This window comes from Lissotriton vulgaris, chromosome 1_1, assembly GCF_964263255.1.
Source record: "Lissotriton vulgaris chromosome 1_1, aLisVul1.2, whole genome shotgun sequence".
Lineage (NCBI taxonomy): Eukaryota > Metazoa > Chordata > Amphibia > Caudata > Salamandridae > Lissotriton > Lissotriton vulgaris.
Window position 1 is genome coordinate 397,030,327 of NC_141685.1, and position 7,851 is coordinate 397,038,177.

Sequence of the window (7,851 nt, forward strand, 5' to 3'; positions counted from 1 at the left end):
CTGTTTGTTACTTTTTGCCTTCCAGTTCAATTTATTTTAGTTTAAAAAAAAACTTGTTGACAAAACACAACAAAAATTGAAAAGTAAAAACAGAAAAAACCCAGTTTTTTTTAGAACTACCTTCACTGGTCAAAGAAATTACTATATTTCTATGTTAGTGTGTATAAGTTTGTCAGAATGAATGTGTAGTTTATAAATGAATGAATGAATATATTACTAGTGTATGGAGTAATGTGAAAGTGCAGAACTATAAGGAAGTGTCTACAGCATTAATCTATAAGGTGTTTACCTATAGTATACTGTAGTATGTCCGAAGCACTTGAATGTAACTTATGTACATAAATATGTTACAAGTCTGTGCTTCACTTTGCGCTGCTGGTGAAACTGTCTGGGTGAATTTGGATGTGTGAGGGGGAGATTTACAATCCCCTTGTGCCTCTTTTACACAGCTGTTGCGTCACTTTTGTGACACAGCGGTGGTGCAAAAGATGTGCCATGGTGTGTTGTATTAAGAATGTGATGCATCTGGAGGGTGCATTACATTGTAAAGCCCTGCGCCAGAAGGAGGCTTTCCTTTGTAGGAGGGGTGCAGCAATACCTCCTAAAAGTGACTGAGTGAAATGTATAACATTTTATTCAGTTACTTTTGAGCTTATGCTGCGTCAAAACCCTGCATATGCTTGAAGTAGGTGTAAGAATTGATACAGCATTGTGAGCATACGGCCCGAGAGCTTTGCTGGAGTTGTGTTATGGTTGCAATCGATGTCAAGCAATAATTTATCCCAAAAATATTTAGCAATTTAGTTTTGTTAGTATTGTATAATAAGAATATGAAATATAATCTAAAAATAAAATAAATATAAATATTTATATTAAAAATATAAGAAATTAGTATAAAAAAAGACATAATAATTAATACATTTATAAATTATTATTTACAAACCCTTTGAAATTCACTGAAAAAACCATAGGTTTCAGGCACGTTATAGTTAGGAATTAGTATTTAAAAAACCTTAGAAATTCACTGAAAAAACCATAGGTTTCAGCCACGTTATAGTTAGGAATTAGCATTTTAAAAAACCTTAGAAATTCACTGAAAAAAACATAGGTTTCAGCTATGTCTTAGTTAGGAATTAGCATTTAAAAAAACTTAGCAATTCACTGAAAAAAACATAGGTTTCAGCTATGTTATAGTTAGGAATTAGCATTTAAAAAACCTTAGAAATTCACTTAAAAAACCATAGGTTTCATCCATGTTATAGTTAGGAATTAGCATTTAAAAAAAATAATATATATATATATATATATATATATATATATATATATATATATATATGTATATATATATATATATATATATATATATATATATATATATATATATATATATATATATATATACCCAAAGTGATCCTTACGTTTCGAAAGCGCTCCATAGCGGGTGCTCTGCATAGGGGCTGGATCCTGGCCCTCCTTAATTTTTAAGAACAAAGAATGTGGCACTCTTGGGCAGATTATGCTTAATATATTGGTAAATGCTCACTCCACCAACGCGTTTCAGCCTTACTCTGCTTTTTTCACTGTCAGTGAGTCTTTCTTTGCTTTCACGTTTATACTGCCCATCTCTGCCTCTAAGGGGCATTATGGGAGTTGTAGTGTTTGGTTACAATCAACATTGTATCAAAAACATTATACATATTTACAAGAAAGACAATTTCGCATGTGTCAGGTATTTACATATTCTGTGGTTTCTCTTCACGCAGCATGATTGCCTATGATACTTGTATTTAAGCCATATTATTTGCTCTTTGTGCATTTTAACCGTTCTGTATCTAATTTGTGTATTGCATTTTAGGTATAGTACCAACTTGTTACGTTATGTTATGTTATATTTACTTATATAGCGCACAGCTGCCCCAGCTAAGGGGCGTCCCGGCGCTTTTCCAGAGAGATCGGAGAGTTAAGCACAACAGATGTTACAGTGAAGAAATAACATAACAGAGCAGTCTAGCAGAAAAGGTGGGTTTTAATGGCCTTTCTGAAAGTCAAGAGGTCATTCAGACCACGTATCTGGGGTGGTAGGGCATTCCAAAGTTTAGCTGCGATATATCGGAAGGAGCGCCCTCCCATCCGGGCTCGCTTTATTCGGGGGACCACTGCCAGATTCTGGCCTTCTGATCGTAGGGTTCGCCGAGGGGTGTACTTAGTCAGAAGGGGACATAGCATAGGAGGAGAAGCTGTTTTCAGGATTTTAAATGCAAGGCATTGAGTCTTGAAATGAATCCTCTTCTCCACACTTCAATGCTATGGATGCATACTTGCTTGTTTTGTAACATTACGCTGCATGCAAATTCGCTCATTACATCGCATCAGTGCTTAACCCCTTCAGTGCTCATTACAAGGTCAACTCGTCATGGGTTTTACCTGCCCTGTGCTTATGACGAGTTGACCTTGTCATGAACAATGGGGATCCTGTAAATACAGCGCAGGAGGAGAAAACCCCCTAGCCGCCAAGGTATTAAATATTTCACTCATGGGGTATAGTACCTATGATCTATATTATAGAATGCAAATGTGGTATGAAATACACAGGCAGCACCACATGTAGGCTCAAAAAACTAATGCTGAAGCCCATTCGTGCTGTAAAGAATGGGGACATGACATACGCGACAGCGAAACAAATGAGTAAATGCAAAAAAAGCGATTCGAGATCGATGTTGTTTTATGGAATCAAAGGGGCCTGAGCTGCCTGTATATATTGAATATGTGCCAGCGCTGCTTCGTGACATTTCACCCACTGGGGCAATAATTTCTAATATTTGAATCTTGAGACACCCACTGGGGCTACACCTGCAATGGTCTTTGGGCAGGCTCTTCATCAACCAGAATGCCTTGCAACAGCCCACATGGGCGGGACTTACCAACTTTGAATAAATGCAGGTGTGTAAACAGAAGTCTTATTTTCCTTTTGTGCAGCCATTGAGAAAGGGTGGCAGTTACGCCCGAAACACGTCTGGCAAGCTGAAAGGGTGGGCGTGGAGCAAACTGTCACAGCGCCACGGGCAGCATTTTTGTTTTAACCCTCCAGAGTGTGGCTTCCCAAACAGGGCAACTTGTGATTTAGAATAATTGAGCGGCTTGTCCGGACGTTGGGAAGCCCTGCCGCTGGTTAGGCGGATTGTCGCTGCTCAGCAACTAGAGCGGCGAAACGAACGAGAGGGTCCTGAGCTGCCTGTATATATTGGATATCTGCCAGCGCTGCTTCGTGCCATTCCACCTACTGGGGCAAACATTTCTACAATTGGAATCTTTAGACGCCCACTGGGGCAACACCTGCAATGGTCTTTGAGCAGGCACTTCATCAAACAGAATGACTTGCAATAGCCCACATGGGCGGGACTTACCAACTTTGAATAAATGCAGGTGTGTAAACAGAAGTCTTGTTTTCCATTTGTGCAGCCATTGAGAAAGGGCGGCAGTTACGCCCGAAACTCATCTGGCAAGCTGAAAGGGTTGGCGTGCAGCAGACTGTCACAGCGCCACGGGCAGCATTTGTGTTTTAACCCTCCCGAATGTGGCTTCCCAAACAGGGCAACTTGTGTTTTGGAATAATTGAGCGGCTGGTCCGGTCGCTGGTTAGGCGGATCGTCGCTTCTCAGCAACTAGAGCGTCGAAACAAACAAGAGGGGCCTGAGCTGCCTGTATATATTGGATATGTGCCAGCTCGGCTTCGTGTCATTCCACCCACTGGGGCAAACATTTCTACAATTGGAATCTTGAGACGCCCAATGGGGCTACACCTGCAATGGTCTTTGGGCAGGCACTTCATCAACCAGAATGCCTTGCAACAGCCCACATGGGCTGGACTTACCAATTTTGAATAAATGCAGGTGTGTAAACAGAAGTCTTGTTTTTCATTTGTGCAGCCATTGAGAAAGGGTGGCAGTTACGCCCAAAAAGCGTCTGCAAGCTGAAAGGGTTGACGTGGAGCAGATTGTCACAGCGCCATGGGCAGCATGTGTGTTTTAACCCTCCCGAGTGTGGCTTCCCAAACAGGGCAACTTGTGTTTTGGAATATATATATATATATATATATATATATATATATATATTATATACATATTATATATATATATATATATATATATATATATATATATATATATATATATATATATATATATATATATATATATATAGTCCCACCAAAGTTTGGCTGATCCCAAGCCTCCAAATCGGCGGGCTCACGGCTGGGGTAGCCACCCCCTGTATACTCCACACACTGTTACCAATGTCAAACTCCTTTCATCCAAAGCGAGTCAAAACAATGGAGCCGCGGCCACAAGTATTTTAGTGCAAGTTTATTCAGGCACGATGTCCTACGCGTTTCGGAGTTTCAATCACTCTTTCTTCACGGGCAGAAGACAGTGTTAATGTGGAAACTAATAAAGTGTATAATCACGTGCTCATGGACATAGACAACATACTTCCACACAGGGAATTGTCTGCGTGCCTGCAGCCGGGCCCCAGGGGTAGGGGTTCTCTGGTGCTGAAACTGGCTAGGGAAGGGGGTCATGTACCCACTCCCCATTTACAATGCGGCCGGCTACAGAGTATGGGGTACACGTGGTTGAAATCAGCCTTGGGGTACCCGTGGTCATATACACCCAGGCTCCAGGGATGGAGTCCTTGGGGCCACAATTATCACCGGAAGGGGGCCGCGTGCCCCCGCCCCATCTACAATGTGACCAGCCCCTGTTAGGGTCCTCAGCCCGAAAAAGGCCTGGGAGGGGAGCTGCGTGCCCCCTTCCCAAAATATAAATGTTTGTTCCCACCAGGAACTAGTCCACCTAGGGGGGTAAAAAATAACAAGCCCAGGAGACCGGGCTTGTTTATGTTTTTTTAATTTAAATAAATTTAAAATAATGTATTTCATTTAAAATCATTTCCGGAGTGTTATATTAGGTTGTCGCCTCCTTTTTTTTCTATAGCAGTGTCTTGCTGTACCTGTGATGTGCTGGACTTACTCCAAGGCTGTTTTGGAGTACATTTGCCTCTGTTTTGGGTTCTTTTTGACATTGCAGGTTACTTTTTATGGGATACAATTAAGGATCAATATCCTAAATTGACATTAATTGGTGTAAGGAGGCCTATATCGGGGGAATAGTAGAAATGGTCGCTGTTCCTCAGAAACACAGTCCTCTTTTGATCACTACTGTTCTAGCAGCCTATGCCAGTGGTTCAATCTCTTTGGAACCAATACAGGTGGATACCTGTTGCCACCTCTCAGAAAGTCCCATTGGCAGAGCCTCCCTTCCTTCCTGTATTTCGGTTGTTTATGTTTATTGCTACACAGGCTAGTATCCTTCATCCATGGTGCAGTGTCTAGACTACCAGTGTTTAATGCATTGTGTGGCTCTTGTTTTGTTCTGGCTTCTTTAATTTGTTTATTGGAATCCCCCACAGACTGTCAGGCGGCAGGAGCGGCACGTACAGGTAAGGGAGAGGGAGTGGTAGAAGACTCGACAGACAATGAGGGAAAATGTATTATTTATTTGATTTTCCCTTGTTGTTATCTGCTGAGTCCCCTTGAGGTGCCGGGTTTTTAGAGACCCGGTGGTGCCAGGGGATCACACCCGAAGACCTCTAGGTTCTCCCTGTTCTGGACTTACAGAAACACGGAGTCTTCTAGGGGAAGTCAAAGATCAAGTTTATTGGCTGCAACCAAGTAACATGCGTCCTAGAAGTACGACTACACGGGCCGTAAGTTCTCAGGAGACTGTTAGTTTTTTACAGAACCAGCCTTCTCCTTATATACACAAATAACGGCTGCAGGCAAGAATTCTTAAGTTTACGATATGGCAATACAAATATTTCCACAATAATACAAAGAGCGAAGTCATGCTGGTCAGCACATATTTCAGATGTCCAGTTTGTGATGGATTACCCCGCCAGATCCAGAACTCCCATCAGATATCGATGAAATGCCAATAAGGTCGAGCCCCCTCCCATCATAAAACGGGTCATAAACAAGAATCGTGGACAGGGGTGTGTGTATGGAAAACAGGGTTTGTATGCAGTGAAGGGTTTATGACATGTTGTGCTTTGATGATATCGGGCTCGGCCACTGGGCGAGGAGCTGCCCAAACAGGCTTGGCTGGAGGCAGTGGAGTCAGCTCGGCCAGGTCATGGGGGAGTCAGCTACAAAGGACGTGTCCTTTTGGATCAAGCTCGGCTTTAATCGATTGACTTATATGAGGGCAAGCCATAAGATGGATGCCGTTTACAAAATGGAGTCGGGTTCGAGACGCGAATCAAGATTTGAGGGTGTTAGCATCGCTTAATTATGACGCAAATGCAGGGGGATGATGTCCTAATCATTACCGGTTCGTAGATACCAAATTCATGAGATGAAGGTATTTTATAACACAGGTGTTGGACCCCGAGACTGGTGAACCGGGGGGGTCCAGAATTGCAGTACCACAGACCCTCCTTTTGCCCTTATATAAGGCAATAACTCACGCTAGTCCGAGTCCAAATCGGTATTGATGAATTCACGGAGATGCTGCTGTAGCATCATTCTGTTGCTCAGTTCGTCCCTTGACACAGGCTTCCTTACACATGAGGTGGCGCAGAGGCCACATATTGCAGGAGCGCACTGCACAAACAGGCAGAACATAAACAGAATGGCTAAGATCATCCCAATGAAGATCAGAGTTTTCCATCCCCAGGCAGAGATCAGTTCCCAGAACCACCCTAGCAGAGACCAATCCCCTTTTTCTGTGTGAAGGGAATCAGATATTTTGTGTAATTTGGAGATGGCCTGGTACACTGTCGGAGCATTATCGGGGATGAAAATGCAGCAACTAGATTGGATCACTCTACATACACCACCACGGTCTGCAAGTATGACGTCTAGGGCAACCCGGTTTTGAAGGGTCATAAGTCGATCCGACTGAAGCTCAGCTGTCAGGTTGCTAAGGGCACCGGCCGTTTCAGTCACAGCGGACTCAACTATCCTCGTTAATTGTCGAATGTTCCTGCTGTTCACCATAGGCCCCCAAAATGGCAGAAAACCCTTTGCGAAGTCCCCAAATTCTTGACCCACAGTGTCGTCTTGACTCACGAAACCCCTAACTGTCCTTGTCCGATGGTAATCTGCCCCGGCCGTGTAGGGGGGTGGCAGCAGAAATGAGATGAAGCATGTGCCCGAGAAGTCGGCAGGCAACCAAGTGTACGCCTTGTCGTGGCAGATGAAGTATGTACCCTTAGCCGCCAAGAATGGAGGGGAAGTTCGGGAGGCAAACACGTAATTTTCCGTGCATATGCTCTTCCCCAATTGAGCTCCGGGATCCCTGCCAATGCCTTGCAGACATAAGTGACCACGGTGGGGTACTACCCAGACTGATGGTGATTTCTTTGATTTCTGGCTCTCGCTTAATGAAATCCCATACTTGGTGATGTTCCACCTACTGCATGGGGTAAACTCATCTTTGGGAGTGGCTCTGATCGTGTCAATATCTCTACTCATGTTCTTGATTCCTGCTATTAATGCCTTGTTGTTTGAGTTCTCTCCCTGAACGTAGGGTTCAAGAGAAAGCAGGAACATGGTCTGGAAAGCCCACAAAGAACCGTAATAACTGAAGGGCAGGACGAAGTAAGCGATACCCTTATCGGTTGTGTGCGGCATGAGTCCACATATCCAACAGTTTGTGTTGTTCATAACAGATTGGTGCTGGTGTAGGAGTAAGACAAATGAATTATTTACAAATTCGAGTCTTCTGGCAGACTCGTGTTCAGGTAGGGGATGGAAGGAGTGTGTCGGATCAGTGGGAGAAGGTGCGAGTTGTG